At 42.5% G+C, this 25660-nt stretch overlaps 2 long non-coding RNA genes across 3 annotated transcripts in view; both read right to left on the bottom strand.

The window, feature by feature from the left end:
* The window catches only part of LOC137236033 (uncharacterized), a 94242-nt gene that overhangs the window by 54708 nt on the left and 13874 nt on the right, over window positions 1–25660 (bottom strand). The gene's annotated exons all lie outside the window — the stretch shown is intronic.
* On the bottom strand, window positions 6331–7001 carry LOC137236035 (uncharacterized). 2 transcript variants are annotated; one of them, XR_010948225.1, is made up of 2 exons: window positions 6823–7001; window positions 6331–6775 (listed from the first exon to the last, which is right to left on the bottom strand). It is a non-coding gene; the product is annotated as an uncharacterized lncRNA (long non-coding RNA). The 2 variants fall into 2 exon arrangements; XR_010948224.1 differs by having other exon boundaries at window positions 6331–6764.

Raw genomic sequence — 25660 nt, 5'->3', positions numbered from 1 at the left:
AAGGTGTAGCAGGGGTGACCCTAGAATTTGTTTGTACAATATGGGTATCAAAAGAAAGGTGTTAATGGGTTTTTTAAAAGGGAGTAATCCTTAGTTCCATAGGTGGACGCCGTTTCGAGATATCGCCATAAAGGTGGGCCAGGGGTGTCTCTAGAATTCGTTTGTGCAATTGGGTATCAAACGAAAGGAGTTAATGAGTATTTTAAAAGGGAGTGGGCCTTAGTTCTATAGGTGGACGCCTTTTCGAGGTATCGCAATAAAGGTGGAGCAGGGGTGACTCTAGACTTTGTTTGTACGATATGGGTATCAAATGAAAGGTGTTACTGAGTATTTTTAAAAGGGAGTGGGCCTTCGTTCTATAGGTGTTCGCCTTTTCGAGATATCGCCATAAAGATGGCTTCGGCCAGCTGAGTGGAAGGGGCGCTGTCATGGCGCGGGTCACCCTTCACCCAGGTAAGGACGAGCGGGGCGGATGCCTTTGTGCTATTGCCACCCGTCGCCCCCTGGGTGTTGAGCGGCCCGACGCCCTAAAGACTACATAACCCCCTCCCCCTCAGCTCTGGCTTCGGCTAGTTGAGTGGAAGGGGAGCCGTCATGGCACGGGTCACCCTTCACCCGGGTAAGGACGAGCGGGGCGGATGCCTTTGTGCTATTGCCACCCGTCGCCCCCCTGGTGTTGAGCGGCCCGACGCCTTAATGACTATACCCCCCTCCCCCTCAACTCTGGGTTCGGCCGTGAGTCGATGCGTGCGCATAAGGGGCTACCGCTGTGCCGTTAGGGTGCACTTCCCCTCCGCGCACGGATCGATCCACGGTGTATCGGCTGGTACAGCCCCTCTTACGCACCTTCTATAAGCGTGCACCTCGGGAGGCGGGGGTGTCCAGCAGTGAAACCAGCACTAACGAGTCCTCGCAGTCTCTTCCGCCGGTGACTGACGCTCGCCGCGCCGCTTAACCAACTGCTGAAAAAGGGACAAGTCTGGAAATGGGAGGCGCAACAAAATCACGCTTTCAAAGCACTCAAGGATAAGCTCCAGCGCGCCAATACTTTGTTGTCCGGACTTCTCTCGACCGTTTTTTCTCCAGACCGACGCGAGCGGAGAGGGCCTGGGCGTCGTGCTCTATCAACGCCATTCCGACCATGAGAACGTAGTAGCTTACGCCAGCCGAAGCCTAACCCAGCTGGAAAAGCGATACTCGGCCACCGAACAAGAATGCCTCGCCGTGCTATGCGGTATCCGTAAGATGAGACCGTACCTGGAGGGGTATCACTTCACCGTCATCACCGACCACCACTCACTAAAATGGCTGCACTCACTCCAAAACCCCTCTGGACGTCTGGCAAGATGGGCACTGGAATTGCAACAATATAATTTCGAGATAGAATACCGAAAAGGAGCACAGAACGTAGTAGCCGACGCACTCTCCCGCTGCCCGCTACGACACGCCGATGACGAAATTTTGTACACCATAACCAACGGAACAAACGACTGGCACGAGAGGAAAGAAAGACAGGTGCGGGAAAAACCTCAAGCACATCCAGATTACCAGATCGTCGATAACCGACTCTTCCGCCACATTTCCCCGAGAAATCAACTTTCGCGGTCACCGCAATGGAAGCTGTGCATCCCAGCCGACCGACGAAAGGACGTACTACAGGAAGTCCACGACGCCGCCGCCGCCGGACATCTCGGGGTGAAGAAGACGCTTAAGAGAGCACAACAGAACTATTACTGGCCCGGGATGTTCCGCGATGTCCTCAAACACGTACGGAAGTGTATCAGATGCGCAGAATACAAAGTCGAGCAAAGACGCCCAGCAGGATTGATGGCAACCATGCAATCATCACGACCGTGGGAAATAGTAACCGCTGACTTCGTAGGGCCACTACCCCGTTCCAAGCAAGGAAATACTTGCCTCCTCGTCATGGTGGATAAATTCTCCAAGTGGGTGAAGTTGATCCCAGTGCGCCAAGAGACAACGTCAAGCGTAATCAAAGCACTCCAAGAAAGAGTCATATACCGATTTGGCTGCCCGAAAACCCTCCTCACAGACAATGGCAAACAATTCGTCGGGAGGGCACTAGCAACGTTTTTGAACGACCACCGCATCGATCACAAGTTTACGGCAGCCTACGCCCCGCACGAAAACCCCACCGAGCGAACCAACCGAGTCGTGAAAACCATGATGGCTCAGCGATGCAAGGACGACCACCGCACCTGGGACCAGGAGATACCGCAGATAGCATTCGCGATAAACACGGCCAGCCACGAATCTACAACAGCATCAGCAGCAGAAATCAACTTCGTTAGAGACCTTACAGCACCGCAGTAAGTGCGCACGGAGGGAGCAGTACCAGCAGAGCCACCAACCGTACCACCGTCCATCACCAAGTTGTGGGACGAGATAAAAAGGCACCTAGCCAAAACTTCAAAGCAACAGAAAAAACACTACGACTTACGCAGACGGCAATGGAAGCCACGTATAGGCGAGCAGGTGATGAAAAGGGACCACCCACTCTCATCCGCGGCAGACAAATTCGCCCAGAAGTTAGCACCAAAATTTTCCGGCCCGTACTTGGTGATGGAATACGTTTCGACGAACACGGTAAAATTAGGCCACCCAGAGCAACCAAAGCGACAACGTGCACACGCGCACTTGCAAGACTTAAAGCCGTACAAATCATAAACAACCCGTTTACCTCTTCATTGCAGGAACCAGACCTCCAATATGAGTCGAAAACACCGGCAACCCATACCACCGGACTCACCACAACCAATACGGCCGTGGCGCCCACCATTTGAGGCAACATTATGGCCGGCGAACAAGCCAAAAATCCAAAAAATTCAAATTTTTCACGGCCCACCAATCTACGACCACCTAATGGCCATCAGGGCACAGGAGTTGGCACCAGAGAGAGAAAAAGCCGACCCGCACGCAAAACAGGTGCCCACAGAAAAGGCAATAAATGAACGACCGGACCCAGAGGAGTATATTAAAGAAATTACGCCAAAGCAACAAAAACGGGGCGACACCTAACACAACCAAACAGAAAAAAAAACATCATACGAAGAGGGTGACCCTGATCCCGAACAGTTCTTCAGAGAACTGAAATTAAAGCGCTCGAACCACAAGGACAGGAAGAGCTATACGTTCCGCTGGAAAACCAAGCGGGTCAAGGTAAAAATGATAGACAAAACACAGGCGACAGTTTCACTGATGGGGAGAAAACGGGTGGTACCAATCGAATAAGACACGAAGAGAGGAGGCCGAAATATATATCTGTTCTTTATATACACTTATACCATTTACAAAACTGGTAGACTTAAGACATAAATGAATTGTGAATTATGTTTCAAATAATAAGAAAAAACTTTATATACTACAAAAACAACAAAAAAAAAAAAAAAAAAAAACTAATAACAACCAATATATATATATATATATACATATATCTACATAACATTATACCGGGAACAAGAGAAGTACGACAACGGATACAGTTTAGTACGACTCCATCCCCGACAAAAAAAAAAAAAAAAAAAAAAAAAAATTGGAAAATGAAAGATAAATTTTTAAAAAAAAAAAAACAATACTTTTTGCCATTAAAACCTGAAATGTTAACATTAACTCCGCCCCATGGGTATTGAGCGGCCCGACGCCTTGATGACTATGTCACCCCTCCCCCTCAGCTCTGGCTTCGGCCAGCTGAGTGGAAGCGGCGCTGTCATGGCGCGGGTCACCCTTCACCCAGGTAAGGACGAGCGGGGCGGATGCCTTTGTGCTATTGCCACCCGTCGCCCCCCTGGGTGTTGAGCGGCCCGACGCCCTAAAGACTACATAACCCCCTCCCCCTCAGCTCTGGCTTCGGCTAGTTGAGTGGAAGGGGAGCCGTCATGGCACGGTTCACCCTTCACCCGGGTAAGGACGAGCGGGGCGGATGCCTTTGTGCTATTGCCACCCGTCGCCCCCCTGGTGTTGAGCGGTCCGACGCCTTAATGACTATACCCCCTCCCCCTCAACTCTGGGTTCGGCCGTGAGTCGATGCGTGCGCATAAGGGGCTACCGCTGTGCCGTTAGGGTGCACTTCCCCTCCGCGCACGGATCGATCCACGGTGTATCGGCTGGTACAGCCCCGCCCCTCTTACGCACCTTCTATAAGCGTGCAACTAGGGAGGCGGGGGTGTCCAGCAGTGAAACCAGCACTAACGAGTCCTCGCAGTCTCTTCCGCAGGTGACTGACCCCGCGACTACCACAGCTGCCGAAGAAGAGCGACTAGACGGATCCCGTTGAAGCCGACCGACCAATACCAGCCCGTGGGTACGCCTATCCGACCCCGCCCGGAACACGCAGCCGCTGTCCAGGTAAACCCCGTCGCCGGCCTATTTTCTCTCTCTCTCTCTCTGCCCTGGTACGCGCTCCGTAGCCCACCGCCGTTGAGCCGCTGCATCCGTCACGCCGCTGCTACGACGACCGTTGGCCGTTAGCCATCCTACCGCCGTTGAGCCGCTGCATCCGTCACGCCGCTGCTACGACGACCGTTGGCCGTTCGCCATCCTACCGCCGTTAAGCCGCTGCATCCGTCACGCCGCTGCTACGACGACCGTTGGCCGTTCGCCATCCTACCGCCGTTGAGCCGCTGCATCCGTCACGCCGCTGCTACGACGACCGTTGGCCGCACGCCATCCTACCGCCGTTAAGCCGCTGCACCCGTCACGTCGCTGCTACAACGACCGTTGGCCGCTCGCCATCCTACCGCCGTTAAGCCGCTGCACCCGTCACGTCGCTGCTACAACGACCGTTGGCCGCTCGCCATCCTAGCACCTTTAAGCCGCTGAATCACCGTCCATCCAGTTCGCTGGTGCCGTCACTTCGTCTATACCGCTACACCCATCCGTCCGCTAATACTGTCCGCCGTCCAGCCACTGCGCTCATACTACTGTACCAATCCGTCCGCTAATACTGTCAGCCGTCCGGCCGCCGCGCTGATCCCGCCGCTGCTCCCGGACAACCGTACCATCCCGCCCGCTACTGCACCGCCGCTAAACCACCGTACCGACCTCTCCGCTACTACTACGCCTATTAGCCACCGCCTCCATCTTTGTACGGAAAGCTGCTGTTCGCCTAATATCCCCAGCCGTGTGTGCGTGCGTTCGTAACACATAAATATCGTGTATTTATTCAGTAGGGGTTTGTGGGACCTTTACTCGACTCTGGATTGACTGAGTGTTACCCCAGCCTTAGACAAAACCCACCTCATAAGGTTAAGCAAAAGATTGAGAAATAGTGAAGAGGCAGTTGTTGCCCGGAAATTAATGTCCCTATTATCGTTTACAACTCAACTCTGGTTGAGTTGAAATTTCGCAATTTGGTATTACAGATTACAACTCAACCTGTCAAAAAAAATTTCGGTTGAGTTGTCTAGTCTTACAACTTTTTGTGGCATTGCCGTTTACAATCTTGTGTTGGTGTAGTTGTCAAAGACGTCAAAATCTTACAACTGCTTACTAGCAGTTGTCTCATGCAATTTTGCAGTTATTTTGAAAAAATGTTACGTTTTAGAAGACGGTTCACCACCTAATTTTTAACAAAAATGTTCAAAGTTGGTATCAAAAGACACGTTTCGACCTCCGATTTAAGAATCCGAAAACAAAAATTGTAATTCTTTGCGAAAGCATGACTGCTAATACGCGTCCAAAAATATCGAGAGAGAGGTCAAAAGACGCGTACATTTTATCTCTGTCCGGAGATATTTGCAGTTGAAGTTGGCGATTTTCATGTGGTTGTTGTAATGTTGTTGTCTTTTTTCGGTTTTTGTTTAATATCTTTTGAACGAGTTAAAATTTTTATTTTCCGCCTTCGGATTATTAATACTGATGCCAAGACGCATCGTTTAATACCTCTCTCGATATTTTTGGACACGTATTAGCAGTGTCATGCTGTCGTAAAGAATTACCACAAAAATTAAAAATTGTATTTCTAATAAAATCTAATTTCATGTGGTTGTTGTATTTTGCCAGATTTTTTGTACACAGCTATGCAGAAAGGTGTTGGACCCAACCAGAGTTATTTTTACGAATTGCGGCCAAAGGCCGTCAACGCAGAACGATGTTCTGTGCAAAAAAAAACTGTGGAACGGGCCTCATATTTCGTACCCTCTCGGGCAATTTTGTGGGTCTTTGTAAATATCTTTCAAAAGAAATAAAATTTTTAATTTCCGCTCTCGAATCCTAAAAACGGAGATGGAAACCAGTCTTTTGATACCACCTTTGATAAGAGTTAGATGGTGCACGGGCTCATAAAACGTTACCAAAAAAAAAAGCAAAACATTTAAAGCCGGTAGTTAAACCTTTTTTAATCAAACAATAATCAACAATTTTGTACACATTTCTAGAAAAAACAACGTTTAAACGAATTACATTGAATAACTTTTTGACTTTAGTTGGACGAGGCTGGCCGCAGTTCGGATGCAGCCAAAATAGGTGAAATAATTATGCGAGTCCCATTGATACTTATCACTACTCCTGGGAATCCTATTTGAGTAAAATACAGTTTTTTCTGTTTGGGTTTTAATCTACTTCGCACAAATATTCTCCTCAATAATATCTAAAACCAGTCCAACACCAAAATCATTTCCACATCATATTTGATAGCTGCCGTCATCAAGGAATCGGAGTATGGCGCATAATTTTAAAATACGAACGTGTATGCGGAAATGGTCCTTAATTTTGTTTAGTACTGAGTAAAATGCTTCCTTTCAAATCTGCAAAATAACTTCATATGAAACTCATTATTTGTTTGTCATTTAAACATTTTCTTACTTGGTGCTTGGTAGTTCTAAGGGATTGGAATGATCACGCGAATGTTTTCCGTATTCGCGAAATGTCAATCACCAACATTTTTGTCATTATAAAATAGATTTCATATAATATTAATAAAAAAAAAACACATTTGAAAATGCTTAAATTTCTGCCACAAATTTATCAGCTGTTTATTTATCTGTCAAATCATCACTTTGTGAAGTTGGCAACTCAATTCAATTTCAACTGAAATAAGTTGTAATTCGTAATACCAAACAGGAGTTGAGTTGTCTTAAAGTTGAGTTGTTTTAATTACAACCCAACTAAGTTGAGTTGTAAACGGTAATAGGGGCATAAGACGACCCGTCCATCTCGGTCGAGTGAAAATAATTAAAAGATAATCATACCAATCTGAAGAACAAATAATATTGTGTAAATAATTATACGAAATAAATCATTGTTACAAATATAATGAGTAACTAATATTAAATAAAGAATTTTAAACAATATCGAAACTAAAGTGTCGTTCTCGTTTAGTGCCGATCAAACCGTAAGTAGTACCCTGCCCACCGTCTAACTTAAACACGTAACTCGCGCTACCGAAGCTAGTTTTGGGTGCTCCGTTGCCCAGTAGGCCTATATCACCCATATAAACTACTCAGAGGCAGATTTACGGGGGGTTTTCGGTTAGTTAAGAAACAAACTTTTCCCATAACTATTTCCCAACAATCGCCTAACTCTTCTAGTACTTCGCTTACAGATCGTGGTATATCAATATGGATATTCAATGAAGCGAGTCCATTCAAACGTTCTTGACTTGTACTCCGCATGTATGATTCTAACCTTTTGAGGGCAGAAAATGTGCGTTCTAGTGTTGCTGTCGAAACTGGTAGAACGGCTAATATGCGCAATATCTTATTTATATGTTCGAAAGCATTTGGATTCACCATCTGAAAAAATAAGATAAATAAGAAATATAGCATACAAATTTTGTAGGTAATCATCAAAATTGTACCCACAAGTGCACCAAACACGTTTTTAAAATTCTGACCATCGACTCGCCTTTTCCACATTTTGACTTCCATTGCAAACTCAGTTTTGGAACAATTCAATTTGCATTTTTCAGCGCTGTACTCATTGTTGAGGAACAAAACACCGAAATTTTCGAAAATTAATTGGTGTTTCATGAAACGGCTCTGTATATGAGTTATGAATGCATCAAGGAATAGAATATAGAATGCGATTCTATAATAGTCTTCGCCGCTCTCAGTATCAACGTTGCATCTATTGAGTTGATGTTTACTGATGTTTATTAATATTTATGTCGTATTCTGTGCATATTTTTTTACATTTTTGAAAATTTCGTGAAAATCTATTTCTGAGTTTTGTCGCATTTCTTGAAATTCCCGCATAGCATATTTTGCACATTTCAGGGCCTCGGACAAATCTTGAATTTCTGATTGCAATTGCTTACTCAAAGGCACAACGATGGAATGCACAGACTGCATTATATAGCAAGCCGTTTGGAATTGCACGGTAGAAATAGCAGCCTGAAACTGAGAAGCTTGTGCTGAAGTTTTGTCTTTTTTCCCGTCTGCTATCTCTTCAAAGGCTTCGGATTGCTGGCTGAAGTTCAATGTAAGTGGATACAGCACTGAGCCCATCTTGTTGGGCAGAAACTTTGCAATTTTTTTCTTCGACTTTCTTTTTGTATAATCGAAATTTTTTTCTGGAGAAGGTTTTATCTTTTTGGCCATCGGTAAAAATCGTGTATTGATCCGATTGTCCTCAATGCATTCTTGAAGCAAGCTACATCACAAGCTGCATTTACCGCTAAATTAAAATTATGTGCTGCACAGTGCTCATAAATGGCAAGAGGAAAATCCAATTGAATGTATGCTTGCGCGCCATGAAATTCTCCACTCATCGCTGGAGCAATCTAAACGTACTTCCAAAAGATACTTTTTAATGGATTTTGCAAGATCTTCCCCAGAAGCGTTTTGAAGTTCTACGCATCCCAAAAAGTCCTCCCGAAGCTTATTTGTTGAAGAATCCGCATACCGGACGCAAATCGATAACACTGGTCGACGGCCAAAATTTACCAGAAACGCTGTTATGTAATTCGTATGTAAAACCACCCCCTGATTTCGAAAATCGAGTTCATTTTTGATTCTATGGTACCGTTTTTGAGATATTTGCAATTTAACGTTATTCGAAAAAACCAAAAAGATGGCTCCATTTAATTACGTATATCTCACGAACGGGTCAAGCAATTGCAAATAAGTTTACAGAATCGAAAAGACGATAACATTTGCTATAAATGCATCATACATTGTTTTTTGCTCAACCATATAGTTTTCGAGATATTAGCTCATCATTTCAGATTTTTGTTTTTTTTTATGAAAAAATATGAAAAAAATTACTCTTTGCGAGGGCAGCATTCCAAAACCACAACTTTTTTTCAGATATTTTTCTTTAGATAAAGCTCCGTTTAATTAGAAAAAAGATAAGCTATCACTGAAGAAAATCGATATAAAACTACGTAAGTTATAAGCGATCAAATAAAAATACCCAGGTTGCGCAACTTCAATGTATGTATACATAAAAGGTATAAAGTGAAAATGGGATATTATCCGGATAAACGAATAACACCATAGCAATGATAATACTTTTTCTTTAAATAAATCAAATAGTACTTTTAATACTCGAATTGGTTGGGTTCGAAACCTGCTGTAGGCATGTAGTTATAAACATGTATTTCCGTCACTTATGGGTAAGTATGCAGGTAGATTTTCAAAATTATTAGACACAGAAAATTTTTAAAGCCTACATCTAAAGCAGGTAGTATTTTCTTTCCCGACTTCGTATAAAAAGGAACCTTCTTTCTGTCTAGGTAAGATTAAATTTTTTCAATTTTATTCTTGTTCCGAGTATAAATATGAGTTAATGCACCTTTAAACTTCATAACATCTACAAGGCTCGCCGGAGATAGTTCAGTTCATAAGTCAAATTACAAAACCGTGATTTATTAAAAAAAAAAAAAAAATGAGTAAAAGGACGCGAGAATTTGAGTGTAATAACGATCCAGATATGTTCTGTTTCATGTGTGGCCAATATACTATCATAAGGCGACGACGAGTGTTCTCAGATCATATCAAAACTTTATACTCCAAGTATTTTGGCATTGAGCCTAAAAATGCTGAAAAACCATGGACACCGAACACTTTGTGTACATTGTGTCCAGTACTACATTCAACGGCAGTTGCGGATCCAGTTCCATTGTCAACAGTAATATCTGAGTGCGGGGAATCAAGTTGTACTGAATTTCGCATGGGAAACGAGAGAAACGTTCTGTCACAAGCACAACTTAATGATTGGATAAGAGATTTGGAACTATCCAAGGAAAAGGCCGAGATCCACACTTCTCGTATGCAACAATTTAAATTTGTGTCATCCGATGTTAAGGTGATATATTGTAGAACTCGTCACGAACCATTTTCCAAACACTATACCAAGAAAGACAGTATATGCTACTGCAACGACATTCCTGGTTTATTCAAAGAGTTTGGTCAAATATATGATTCAAAAGAGTGGCGATTGTTCATAGACAGCAATAAACTGAGTTTGAAGGCTGTATTATTGCATATTGGTAACAAAAAGCCTTCTATCCCGATCGCACATGCAGTAAATACAAAGGAATCCTACGAGGAAATGTAAAAACTACTCAAATTTATCAAATATGAAGAGCATGATTGGAAAATATGTTCTGATCTCAAAGTCGTTGCAATGCTATGCGGTCTACAAAGTGGCTACACCAAGCACTGCTGCTTCCTCTGCAAGTGGGATAGCCGAGCTCGTAAGGACCACTACGTCAGAAAGGATTGGCCGGAAAGAGTCGAGTTTACCGTTGGTGTGGATAACATCAAATACACCCCTCTTGTCAAGAAAGAGAAAATCATACTTCCACCCTTACACATCAAGCTCGGTCTCATTAAAAACTTTGTTAAGGCTGTGGACAAAGAAGGCGAAGCATTCGACTATTTGAAAACAATTTCTCAAGCCAAGATAAAGGAAGGTATTTTTGTCGGACCACAAATAAAAAAGTTGATCAACAATAATCAATTCAAAGGACTACTCTCATCAGTTGAGGCAGCAGCGTGGGAATCCTTTGAAAAGGTCGTTGCTTCTTTTCTCGGTAGACACAAAAGCCCTAACTACGAGCAGATAGTGAATGACCTAATCAATAATTAAGCGAAAATGGGTAAATATTAAAGGCCTATTAAAATTAATTTCCCAAAATTCTATAACTTGTTTACCTAACTAATATTTTCTTTCCAGGCGTAAATATGTCGTTAAAAATTCACTTTCTGCACTCACATTTGAGCTTTTTTCAGGCAAATCTTGGCGACGAAAGTGACGAACATGGCGAAAGGTTTCATCAGCAAATTAAATTAATTGAAAATCGATATCAAGGATAAGATAAAGATTGTTAGAATATAGTACAAACATAAATAAATTTAAAAAAAAAGTTAAAAATATGGGCAATTTCATTCATAAATTGAACTTTTAACTAAATAGAAACAGAGCATAGCTAGATATTTCACTCTTCTTTATACCATACATACGTTTTGAGGTATACGTTGAAATTGCGCAACCTGGGTATTTTTATTTGATCGCTTATAACTTACGTAGTTTTGCATCGAGTTTCTTCGATGATAGCTTATCTTTTTTCTAATTAAACAGTGCTTTACGTAAATAAAAAATATTTTGAAAAAAAGTTTTGGTTTTGGAATGCTGCCCTCGCAAAAAGGAATTTTTTTCATATTTTTTCATAAAAAAAAAACAAAGATATGAAATGATAAGCTAATATCTCGAAAACTATCTGGTTGAGCAAAAAACAATGTATGACGCATTTATAGAAAATTTTATCGTCGTTCCGATTCTGTAAACTTATTTGCAATTGCTTGACCCGTTCGTGAGATATACATACGTAATTAAATGGAGCCATCTTTTTGGTTTTTTCGAATAACGGTAAATTGCAAATATCTCAAAAACGGTACCATAGAATCAAAAATGAACTCGATTTTCGAATTCAGGGGGTGGTTTTACATACGAATTTCATAACGGCATTTCTGGTAAAGAGTTCTGGGAAAAAGTTGAAATTCGTGGTCCAGTGTAATCAATCCCAGCAGAAACTGTGGTACCGTGTGCCAAACAGCAAAACCATTTGCTTCGTTCATTCTATTTACAATTTTTTTTAAACAAATAATGGTAAATCTCGATAATTTCGTTTTGGGTTGTCTTGCTGATTGACTTGCATTTTTGGCCGAGGACATCAGATTTTGTTTTAAGTCATTGTCGCTTTCTGCACGGTAGGGTAAAATTGCTCGAAAATTTCGCTCATTGTGGTACTGGTGATTGCCACATTCTTCCGTCATTTCTCCTGTTTGAAATAAAGGTCCGTCATCACTGTGTCCGCGAAGACCGATTCCTTGACGTCCGCTCAGAAGAATGGCACCAACGATGGGTTTTAATTGCAATTGAAATTCTTTCAAATCGTTCTCTTTTTGACTATCAAGTTAGTGGTTCACAGCTTTCGTTCTCCCATCTGCGATGGATCTTAAATTTTCGATTTCAACCATGGAGTTTTGATGGTAGTCTTTTTTCATGTGGCTCAGGAAAAGTCCTTTGGCATTTTTCCATTTGCAAAATGGTTTGGTCACAAGTTGACCCAACTTTGTACCAGTTGCCCCCAGGTGAAATTTCCGTAGGCTACACAATATTTGCAATAAGCACCCCCTTCTTCTACGGAATAAGCCAAGAATTTGTACTCTGTTAACCATGAGTTTTGGAATCTCAAATTTCTATAACAAGATATCGGAAACTTGAACGATGTTGGTGGTATCCATATATTGTCAACGATTTCTAGCATTTCAGCTGTCGTGGGAGACCTCATGTCAGCCTTTTGATACTCACGGAGAATGGCTGCTATATCGCGATTAGAAATAGTTTTACAATAGGTCCGATGGGTGCGGGTATTGTGACACTTGGTAGCCCAGTATTTGCTGAAGCTGATGAAGATGGTTTTCTGATTGCTTCGGTATCAAAGCTTTTATTTTCATTGTCGTTTTCATTCTGCAAAAATTATTCAAACATTTTAGGTCTTTCAAAATATATGGAAACAATGAAATTATATTCCGTGTTTAAGGATCATTTACGTGCTTCTCGAAGAAGCACTCGAAAAGAATAAGAACCAATAAATTTTAATTTGCTCACCCAAACTCTTTAACAAATTATTTTTCAAACCTTTTCGTTATCTTTTTGTTTCTCCGTCATTGGAAAAGTGAATTCAGCTAGATTTTGCAAGAATACAAAAAAATTTAATTCTACATTTGTAAGAAATGTATGAAAAACGACTTATTTTCTAAACAACACACAGTACATACTTTAAACTTCTAAACATGATGTACTGGAGACTTGAAGTACTTTATCTTGATTATTGAATTGCTTGCCTAAATTTAAATTTAGATTATGGGCCCAGGCAATTACTGTCAAATAAAAAAAAATTTATTAAAAAATTTTTCAAATAAATGTCGTTTACGAATATTCCTCAAATTGGGACCAATGGCGTTTTGCAGTAGAATCATACTATAGGAAGAACGTCGTAGCGAAATCGAAGCTGATGCTGCTGGTGGATCCGATGCTGTAAGTTATGATAAAGAACGATGCAACTGCAAAGGACATGTGGGCTAGTCTTGAGCTGGCATTTCAGGACTAACACGCAGAGTAAAGAAGCTGATTACGACTCGTATCTTCCATTGCCAGTCTATGGAAGACTATGTGAATACCATAATGTGCACAGCGAATAAAATAAGCAATGTAGGTTTGACAGTGAGCAGCGAATGGATTGGAGCGTTGATGTTAGCGGTATTGCCAGATATCTATCAACCAACGATCATGGCTATCGAAAATTCTGGAGTTGATATAAGTGGAGATTACGTAAAGACAAAATTGTTGCAGGATATGTCAGTCACATTTAACCAGGATATTGCATTATTGGGAAAGCCAAATAAGTGTAATAATAAAGATAATAAAAAGGGACCGAAATGCTACGGATTTCAAGAATTTGGGCATATTAAAGCAAACTGTTCGAAGAAAAATATTGTTAAGCCGAAGAAAGTCAATGTTTGGGGCAATGTCATTTCGAGAATGCATAGATGGTGAGTGGTTTTTTAATTCAGGGGCTACATCGTATATGAGCAATGATTCATCTGCGTTCAGTACAATTACACCATGTTCGAAGTTTAGCATTGTTACGGCTTCTTACAACTCTTCAATGGACGGGGATTTTGGAAACATTGATGTGAAGGTAATTAATGGTAATAAAACTGATGAAATCTGTTTGCGAAATGTTTTATATTTACCGGGCGCACATGCAAATTTGTTTTCCATATCGAAAATTGTGAAATATGATCATGAAGTCGTTTCTAATTCTACGGTATGCAAGGTAATTGACTGTAGTCAAGGATAATTGCAACAGGTAGTATGCTAGATGGCATGTTTCGCTTAAATAGGGCACGGAAGTCAGTTTATGTAGCGAAATCAAATAACGATGCCGGAATTTGCCATAAACGCTTGGGTCGTCCATTTCATGATGACTTAATGAAGTTGGTAGATCGTGTGGGTGGAACTAAAGCAGAATGCTTAGAAAACGATCAATGCACAGTTTGTGCGAGGGGAAAAATGTCACGACTGTTATTTAAAGATCTTGGAAATAGAGCTAAGGATATGCTTGAAGTCGTATATTCTGACTTATGTGGTCCAATGGCAGTAGCTTCGTATGGAGGGTTTATCTATCTTCTGACATTCATTGATGACTTCTCTAGAAAAGTTTTTTAGTATTTTTTGAAGTCAAAGTGTCAAGTTGCAGAAATATTTTGTCCGTTTAAGGAGTTGGTTGAGAATCAGGCTGGCAGGAAAATTAAAAATTTTAGAACCGATTATGGTACAGAGTTCTTCAACATTATTCAGATATATTAAAGCACACTTGATTATAAATTAGATTTTTTCCAAGATATCAATGGGTATGTAATTCTTTACAGATGGTGATTGGGCTGGTGATATTGATAGTCGTCGATCAACTACTGGTTACGCGTTTATGTACCAGGGTGGGTGTATATCTTGGAGTTCAAAGCGGCAAACAATTGTAGCATTATCAACAACCTAAGCTGAATATACATATGTCATTATCAGCAGCATGCCAAGAAATAATATGGCTAAAAGCCCTTTTGAGTGAGCTAGCACAAAACCAAAAGAAATTATGGTCACTATATTTCAATGAACTTCCTAATCACATAAAAAGTAGTAATAACTTCAATACTTTTAAAAAAAGTTTATTGGAGCATTGTAAAACCCTTCCAATAAGATACATTTTCTTTTATTTTTTACATGATATACCGATACTGGAGCGCGAAAAGGGAATGGTAATATTGGTAGCAGCAAAATGCAATGCACCCGGCCCTAAGGAAAAGAAAATCAGTCGCCACCTGTAACTCCAGACAGTTCCAACAACTAATTTCGCTGGAATTCGGTATTTTCAGCCTATATTTACTGTTGCTGATTGGAATCACTCGCATTCCGACAGCATTAATATAAAAATAAAATTATATGATGTGTAACCAAAATAAGGTCAAACAAAGGTTGGAGCAGAGGGGATTGGAAACACGTCCTTTTCAACCTCCAATTGTATTTTGAGCTGTGCTGATCGGAATCTTCATGCATTCCGACAGCGTCTTTACTAATAAACAAAGTTGAGGGGTTATTGGGTACACTTTATTTTCAATACATTCAATTATTATAAGTCGGTGTTAAGCTCATGAATTCTTAAATATAAGTATAAACTGAACACACCATTAAACAGACATACATAAATATGTACAACTGAGCCTGAGTTTACAAAGCTTCTCATTCGCAACGAAGAAGAACTTTACAAAAACAAATCTACATGGCACACAAATTAATATAGAGACAAAATGTCTTAATTGTGTTTAGTATAGAAATGAGAAAAACTGAATTAAGCATGAAAACAAATACCAGCAGGATGGCCTAGTGGTTAAAGGCTACTGCAGTTTCACCATGTGATTCACGGTTCGAATCCCGGTGAAACCTTTGATAACATTACAAAATTGCCTGATGATGATTACGTTGGCGGTTTTCGAAATGGTTCCATAGCAATATGCCAGTAAATGTTTCATTCTTTTCAGTTTCTCTTAGAAAACATAATAATTGAAATTCAATTATTATAAGCCGGTGTTAAGCTCATTAATTCTTAAATATAAGTAGAAACTGAACACACCATTAAACAAACATACATAAATATGTACAACTGAGCCTGAGTTTACAAAGCTTCTCATTCGCAACGAAGAAGAACTTTACAAAAACAAATCTACATGGCACACAAATTAATATAGAGACAAAATGTCTCAATTGTGTTGTTAGTGTAGAAATGAGAAAAACTGAATTAAGCATGAAAACAAATACCAGCATGATGGCCCAGTGGTCAAAGGCTACTGCAGTTTCACCATGTGATTCAGGGTTCGCATCACGGTGAAACCTTTGATAATATTACAAAATTGCCTGATGATGATTACATTGGCGGTTTTCGAAACGGTTCCATAGCAATATGCCAGTAAATGTTTCATTCTTTTCAGTTTCTCTTAGAAAACATAATAATTGAAATTCAATTATTATAAGCCGGTGTTAAGCTCATGAATTCTTCAACATGGTTATTGCAGAATGGAAGAAGATATATCAGATAAAAAAGTTGTGGTGTCTGTCTTCTTAGATTTGAAACGGGCCTTTGAAACAGTTGATAGACAGGAATTGTTGAATGTATTGTTCAAAACTGGTGTCAGAGGAAAGTCTTTGGAATGGTTCCGAAGTTACCTCAGTGACAGAAAGAAAGGACGGTAATTGGAAACGCAGTGATGCACTGTTCATCGTCAGTGAGAAATATGCCGACTGTGCAATGCAGAAAGCACAAGAAGATCTTGACTCTCTATACAACTGGTTGTGCCTTAGAAAAATTGAAGTTAAATATAGATAAGACTAAGTTCATGGTATTTTGCAAAAACCAGAACATCATACGTAATAACGATTTAAACAATATAACCCTGAAGATAAAATACAATTTAATTCAAAGAGTAAATGAAATGAAGTACCTAGGAGTTTTAATTGATGAAAACCTGAATTTTGGAGAACATATAAATTATGTTGAAAGAAAAATTGCGCAGAAAATAGGATTCATGTACAGAACATACAAACATATTAGTCAACGTCATAAAATAATGGTGTATCGTTCAATTATTGAGCCGTATTTATATATTGTCCTACAATTCTGCTGATAGCGAGTGATATGCAAATTAAAAGACTACAAATACAACAAAACAAGGCAATGCGATTTATATAAAAATGTCCCACAAGAACTTTAAAAACTATAATGCTGAATCGCTTAAACTGGCTTAGTATAAAACCGCAATAAATAAATTGCTGAAAAACTAATAAAACTGACTTGGTTTTACTAGAAGCTGAAGCACAGCTTATGTACAAGTTGAAGGACTTTTTACAAAAATTCAAAGATGCTGTGAACATTTTGTCTGGCGATTCATATCCATCTATTTCTCTTGCATTAATTATTCGAACGGAGATAGTGAAAATTTATCTGAGAACGTCGACATTGATTTGGATGAGAATAATGCCAGCTTTTCACAGTTGCATTTAAATCAAAAAATTAAAAATAATATAATAAGCAAACTAGACTATAGATTTCCAATAAATGATATATTAGTGTGCGCAGCGCTGCTGGATCCGCGCTTCAGCACACTGGATTGTGTCACGGACTACTGCAACGACAGAAATATTACGAAAGTAAATTTTTTAATTAAAATGTGTAAATCCCTTATTAGTGACTCAAAACATACAGAAGGTAATAATGATAAAGATATTTCTCCACCTTCCTCTAAAATATTGAAGATTGCGCAGAGGTATTCCACAAATTCAAAAAATATGAATTTATCAGCAGAATGCCATTTGCTGTTGAGTTTGTCATCAAACCGAAATGTTTTAAATTTCTGGAGGGAAAAGCCTGCTGCAATGCCGCTATTATCTAAGTTGGCACAAAAAGTTTTGTGTATTCCGGCAACGAGTACACCCAGTGAGCGGGTTTTTTCTATTGCTGGCCTTACTGTTACAAATAAACGGTCACAGCTCAGCCCGCACAACGTAAACAAAATTATTTTTATTCACAATAACTATGAATCTTGCAAAGAAATTTTCAAATAGGTATTTTATATGAATACGGGTCTGGATTTTCGGAACAATTGCGCCTGCGTGCTCACCAAAATGTAGATCCTGATCAAACGTCACACCCAAGATTTTGGGGTGTAGGACAGTCGGTAGCGTAGTACCATCGACGTGGATGTTCAAAATGGTCCACATTTGGGACGTCCCAGTTGTAAATAGGGTCGCGGATGATTTAGTCGGTGATAATTCCAGGTTTCGCGAGGCGAAAAAACTGGAGAGGTTAGGGAGGTAGCCGTTTATTCTGTTACAAAGCTCATCGATCTTTGGGTCTGGGCCTGTGACTATTATTGTGAAGTTATCGGCATAGGAGACGATAGTAACTCCTTCTGGTGGCGAAGGTAGCTTAGATATAAAGTGGGGGATAGGACACCACCCTGTGGCACCCCCTTTAGTTCATTTAGTGTCTCATTGTTACAAGGACTGTTGTTGTTGTGGTTGTAGCAATGCTCGCCCCACCTAATAGCCGCGACCGATCACAAATTGTCATCAATATCCTCTAACGGGAGTCCAAGGAAACTTGCCGTTTCAACAGGGGTGGACCATAAGGAAAGGGGTATTAGAGGCGTTGGTTCCACATTACAATTAAAGAGATGGTTGGTGTCATGTGGGGACACATTGCAAGCGGGGCATACATTTTGTATGTCGGGGTTGATTCTGGATAGGTAAGAGTTTAACCTGTTACAGTATCCAGAACGAAGTTGAGCAACAGTGACACGCGTTTCCTGGGGAGTATGCGTTCTTCTTCCGCGAGTTTTGGATACTTTTCTTTAAGTACTGGATTCACCGGGCAATTCCCGGCATAAAGGTCCGACGCCTGTTTATGGAGTTCACCAAGGACCTGCTTGTGTTTTTTCGCTTCATACGGCTGGGTTCTCAGGTGCCGTATTTCCTCAAACTGCTTACGGAGATGACTCCTTAAGCCCCTAGGCGGTGCTGGTTCATCAATCAGATGCCTGTTGGTATGCTCAGGTTTCTGGGTATTCAACAGGAACTGTTTGGTCAGCATCTCATTTCTCTCCCTGATGGGGAGTATTCTCGCCTCTGGGTGACGCGTAGCACGTAATCGGCTGGCTAATTGCTTTATATGTAGTCATGAGCGTTTCTTTACCTTTTCCCCAGGTACTGCCAGCGAGGGATTTGAGGATTTTGTTACGGCTCTGAATTCTCGGAACAATTGCGGCTGCGTGCTCACCAAAATGTAGATTCTGATCAAACGGCACACACAAGATCTTGGGGTGTAGGACAGTCGGTAGCGTAATGCCATCGATGTGGATGTTCAAAATGGTCGACATTTGGGATGTCCATGTTGTAAATAAGGTCGCGGAAGATTTAGTCGGTGATAATGCCAGGTTTCGCGAGGCGAAAAAACTGGAGAAATCAGGGAGGTAGCCTTTTATTTTATTGCATAGCGCATCGATCTTTAGGCCTGGGCCTGTGGCCATTATTGTGCAGTCATCGGCGTAGGAAACGATTGTGACTCCTTCCGGTGGTGAAGGTAGCTTAGATATGTAGAAATTAAACAAAAGTGGGGATAGGACACCATCCTGTGGCACACCTTGTTTAATTCTCCTTGGTTTTGATGTTTCGTTTCTAAATTGCACCGATGCCTGCCGACCACCCAGATAATTTGCGGTCCACCTTTTAAGACATGGGGGAAGGGTAGATCCTTCCAGGTCTTGCCGTAACGAGCCATGGTTGACGTATCAAAATCTTTTGATAGGTCTAGCGCTACGAGTACTGTTCTATGGTGGGGGTATTGATTTAAACCGCAATTTATCTGGGTGCTAATGGCGTTTAGCGCGGTGTGCTATGGAGTTTTCTGAAGCCATGCTGATGAGGGGCTAGCTGCAAATTTTCTTGGAAATAAGGGAGCAAAATGGCTTCAAGCGTCTTTGCCACTGGCGATAGGAGAGATATCGGACGATACGGCTCACCTATGTTAGCTGATTTCCCAGGCTTTAGTAGCGGGACCACCTTGGCCATTTTCCATTTCTCGGGTATGACAAAGGTGGAAAGAGACAGGTTGAAGACATGCGCTAAATATTTGATACCCTCTTTCCCTAGGCTTTTAAGCTTCGGCATGGCTATGCCGCCTCGGGGCCACTGCTTTGGATGGTTTAGCGCGACCAATGGTGTCCTCAACCTCTTTAGCGGTGATGGTGATTGGTGACGCGCTGAATTTGTGGTTATGTGCGGGTCTTATGGCTCTCCGTCTATCTTGGTCGACCGTAGGATGCTTTATATATTGTCGGCAGAAAACGCTCGCGCATTTTTCTGCATCCGACAGCACTTTGTCGCCAAAGGCGATGGAAACTTTGTCTTTGTGTGTTGGCGGGTGGAGAAATAACACGTATTTTAAGCTGTATTACCTTGTAAAATTCATTTAATTCAGGTGTAATTCTGTACAAAGGAAATGATTAACTTATATTGCAATTATATGATTGTAAATCTAATTATAAGCGTGGTCGTGGTCGCTAAAATACTTGTGCTGCTTGTCCTCCTTGTTCAACACCGCCAACGAAAAGAAAAGGAAAAGGCAAAGGATCCAATGCAATGCCTTAACGTCAGTTGAACTCGTGTAGGCGATTTACTTGACATACAGACACAAGGTTACATTTTGAAGTAGAATAAATTTGTAACTTTAGGTACTCAAGGGTGTACTGGTTTGTTGCGCGCTAACATTCCCCCTTCCGTGAACTTCATGCTCTGGCGTGGGGTTCACCGATTTCAGATCGAGGCGCGCAAGTTTCACCACTGGGCGGGTGACCAAGCTGCTGAAGGTTTTGACCACTGCACTCCTGACTTGTCCGTCAGCGCTGCGTGTGACATCTAGTACCCTTCCTCTTACCCATGTGTTCCGCTTTGTGTTCTCGTCTATTATGACGATGTCATCTGGAGCGATTGGTATTTCGGGGGTTTCGAACCATTTTGCGCGTCTGGTTAGACCCGGTAAGTATTCAGGGAGCCATCTTCTCCAAAATCGGTCCGCTAAGTCGCCGGCATTGCGAAAGCTTTCGTTCAGCTGTGTAGGAAGACCTACGTCGATGTCATCCTTTTCTCTTATGCCGCTGGAATTGCCTAGAAGGACATGATTTGGCGTCAGAGCCTCGCTTTCGTGTGAGTCAAGCGGAATATATGTTTGTGGTCGCATATTGATGATGCTCTCAACGTCAGCTAGGGCAGCTCTCAGCACTTCTTTGCGCAAACCACCTTTTGGTAATATGTCCATCAAGACTGATTTCACCGAGCGAACCATGCGCTCCCATGCCCCACCCATATGTGGCGCTGCTGGTGGTATAAAAGACCATTCGATTTCAGGATATTTTTGCATAATAGCGTCAGACGATATTTTCTCGATCTCTTCCGCCAGTATTCGACTGGCGCCTCTAAAATTGGTCCCGTTGTCGGATAGAATTCGCCTGGGAACGCCTCTTCTGGCAATAAACAATTTCAGAATGAGTAGAAATGAGTCAGTCGAGAGTGATGGCGCAAGCTCAATGTGAACAGCTCGAATGGTCATACACGTAAATATAACGCCCCACCGTTTCTCATGCCTTCTTCCTGCCATCACGTCAAAGGGTCCAAAATAGTCAACCCCTGTGTATGCGAAGGGGTGAGTAAATGCTGCAAGACGATCTACCGGAAGTCTGCCCATTTCTGGTGGATTTGGCGTGGCCCGTTGGTTGCGACATTGTTGACAGACCTTTGCAACCGCTCTCACTAATGCACGTAATCCCGGTATGCAGAATCGCTGCCTCATCTCATTTACCACTATCTCGTTGTGATGGTGATGGAATTTGCGGTGGTAGAAGTCTGCGATGAGATTTGTAACGCTGTGATGCCGCGGGAGAATTATCGGTTGTTTAGTGGCGTCGTCCGCGACGTTGTGCTTTGATGGCACCCACCGCCATTCGTTGACTTGTGATTCTTCTAAGATTTCGCCGACGCGTACGGCCACAAATTGGTGGAACTTTCTGGTGTCAGACCTTATCCAGCATAACACGTCCTTCGAATCGGACCAGAAGATACGACGGCTAATATGTATAGACATCTCTTGTTGTATAAATTTAGCGAGCCGAAGCCCAAGAATTGCAGCCATCAGCTCAAGCCTCGGAATAGACAGCGGCTTCAATGGGGCGACTCTGGTTTTTGATGCTACTAGGCTGCACTGAACTTCGCCGATTACGTTGGAACGCAGGAATGCTACAGCCGCATATGCTGATATACCGGCGTCTACAAAACCATGCAGCTGGTTATCGTCACTACGGTTCGCCGAGACATAGCAGCGTGGAATTCGGATGTCGTTAATGTATTTCAGCTTACGCACCCACTGCCACCACGCCGATCGTTCTTTGTTATGCACGGGCTCGTCCCAGGCCACCCCTGACCGCCAAACAACTTGCAGAACTGCCTTAGCCTCGATCACAAAAAAGCCTAGCAGACCCAAGGGATCGAATATCGTCATCACCACTCGGAGCATTTGCCTCTTCGTTGGTATGCTTGATTCATCAAAAACATCCGGCTTGAAATTATGTTTAAAGGTTAACTCGTCACTGTTCGGCAGCCACCACATGCCGAGAACCTTTTGGAATTCCGAACTTGGCTCGTCAAAGCACTTGTTTATGGACTCTGATCCTCCCATGAGTGCCTGCACAACTCGCGCAGAATTTAAAAGACAACTCCGCATCTCGAACCCGCCTTCACCGTGGATGTGGCGGACATCATTAGCTAAGCGAATCATCTCATCTTCGTCGTCTACGCTATGCAGCCAATCGTCTACAAATGTATTTTGAACAATTGCTGTCACTGCTTGAGGAAGCTCTTTCTCGAAACGTTGCGCATTTTTGTCTTTTATATAGTTGGCTAAAGATGGGGAGCAAGACGCTCCAAATGTCATAACAGTCATAGTCAATACATCAGGCCGCCGGCTGGTATCGCCATCCCTCCAAAGAAACTGCTGCGCCATCTGGTCCTCTTTCCTTACATGTATTTGGTGGAACATTTCACGGATGTCCCCGCATATAGCCACCGGTCGTTCACGAAACCTCATTAAAACACCCAGCATCGATCGTAAGAGGTCAGGGCCTGTAAGCAATACGTCGTTCAGGCTTGTGTTTTGCACCTTGGCCGCCGCATCCCATACGATTCGTCTCTTATTTTTGTTAACATTCATGACGGTGAACATTGGTATGAACCAGGACTTACCCCCTTTAGTGACTTCGTCGGCGGAAAGCTTTCGTACGTACCCTTTGTCGATGTACTGATTCATTTTCTCCATGACAAATTCTTTCAATTCGGCGCATTTTTCCATCTTTCTTTCAAGACATTGAAGTCGATGATAAGCCATTTGGAAGGAGTCGGGTAAATCAATTTTGTCGTATCTCCATAAGAGGCCAGTTTCCCACTTTTTTTCGTATGGTTTATATTTGACTGTATTCTGCATTATGGTATATGCGCGTTCGTCTGCCTTTGACCTGAGCGGTTTGACGGTGGGACTGGTACCTATCGATTCTATGGAAAAATATGTTCTCATCAAGCTGTCCACTTGATTATCTCGCGTACAGGGGCATACGTGCAACAAGCTTTCCTCTACTGGATGATCGGAATTTTTATGGCCATATACCGACCAGCCTAACTTGCAACGCGCAGCTACTAGATCATCACCCTCGACTTCGTGTACCTCTATCGGAATGGAGAGCTTTGTGTTATCCAAACTTATCAACAAACGTGCTCTGCAATTAGTGTATGGTACGATAGGCAGTGGTCTCAAGTGATGGTGCTCTGCCAGCTCTTCGGCGTATAGCGATTGTTGCGGTAGTTCTAGGTTAGTGATGGTGCGCACGTTACGCATACGGTATCGCGTTGAGTTTTCTCCTCTGCCAGATATTTCGCAGCCTACAAACTTCGAGTTAGCCTCTTGTTGAGTGATATCGCCTGTCCATCTTAAACAAAGTTCTTCGCTGGGACCGTCAAGCCCCAAGTGCTCGGCCAAGCTATTATCCATCAGTGTTCACGATGCTCCTTCGTCGATGAGGGCAAACGTCTCTAAAGTTGATTTCGGTCCATAAAGAGTCCCCGGAATGTAGCGGAAGATTGTTCTCTTGAATTTACGCTGATGAAATAGGACTGTGGGCCCGTCATTATTGTTCACCTTGCTGTTGTCAGCTCCAGATGATCGACTATGTAATAGTGGGTTGTGGGCCATTCTACAACCGTCAATTCCGCACTCTTTCTTGGATGCACAGCTCCGAAGCAAATGCGTTTCGAAGCAACGGATGCATAGTTTTTTGTCCTTCACCACCTGCCAACGCTCATCTCTGCTCTTTGCTTTGAAGTCTTGACACTCGGAGAGATTATGGTCGTTGCCACACAGATGGCAGGGAGGTTTTGTTCTAGGATGCCCTTTGGAATTACTGTCGTGAATGAGGACTCTTTCTTTGTTGCCCCTTCGTCCCGCCTTTTCTTCCCCAGTCGTATAAGTGGGAGAGCTAAGTGGTGTCACTTGGCTGGCGCACGATGCTAGGTCGAAAAGCCAATCATCAAATGCTATAATGTCGACGCGAGCCGTCGTCATTCGACGGCGACTCCAATCTAGTTTCATATCCCCTGGAAGTTTGGCCAGCAACTCATTTATTAACATTGGATCATTAAGATAGTCGCTAAGACTCAACACCTGCATCGTTGCCCTATAATTTTGAACGGCCAGAGCGAGATCGATTAGGGTGTGCAACCGATCAGTTTTTACTGTTGGCATTTGTCTCAACTTGCGCTGAAGTGTATCGTGGATTACATCGGGTCGCCCGAAAAGCATGCGCAATGTAGCAATGTCAAGGTGAACGGTGGAGGGCATCATTAGTTTCCCTCTCACAGCTTCTAGAGCCGCCCCGCGTAGTGACTTTTGAAGTCGAATTAGATTTTCCTGTTCAGTAAACCCACAACGTTCAGTTGATTGCTCGTAGTTCGTGATGAAGAGCGGCCACTCCTCTGCTTTTCCAGAGAAGAGTGGCAGATCTTTACTAAGCACGTGTCGTGCTGCCGCTTGCGATGGTGTCAGGCTTACGTCCAGATTGTACCGAGGCTGCGTGTATAGACCACCCCACGTGTTGTCGCTGACGGGCGCTAAACCTCCATGTGGTTGCCCGGAACAGCCGTGCACTGGTAAGACGGATTGGTATGGTGCGGCAGCGCCATATGTTCCTATATATGCAGTGCCCACGTTAGCCTGTGATGTATCGAATGGCAATTGCGATGCATGCTGGTCGTTACCCCTTTGAATGGATGTGAAAATGGTACTATTCGGTCCGTGACGGCTATGACCGTACACGCATCCAGATGGGTGAGCAAACGTTGAGTTTAGCTGAGGTTTACCAATATAAGAGGGTACACCATTATAAAGATATTGGTTATGCATCATATGTGTGCTAGTATAACATGGCTGTTGACTTATGGGTACACCCAGGCCTCCGAGCCCGGCATGTAGCGATGTGTATGGTGACAT

This window comes from Eurosta solidaginis, unplaced genomic scaffold, assembly GCF_040869045.1.
Source record: "Eurosta solidaginis isolate ZX-2024a unplaced genomic scaffold, ASM4086904v1 ctg00001070.1, whole genome shotgun sequence".
NCBI lineage: Eukaryota > Metazoa > Arthropoda > Insecta > Diptera > Tephritidae > Eurosta > Eurosta solidaginis.
This window is presented reverse-complemented; position numbering and strand designations above follow the sequence as displayed.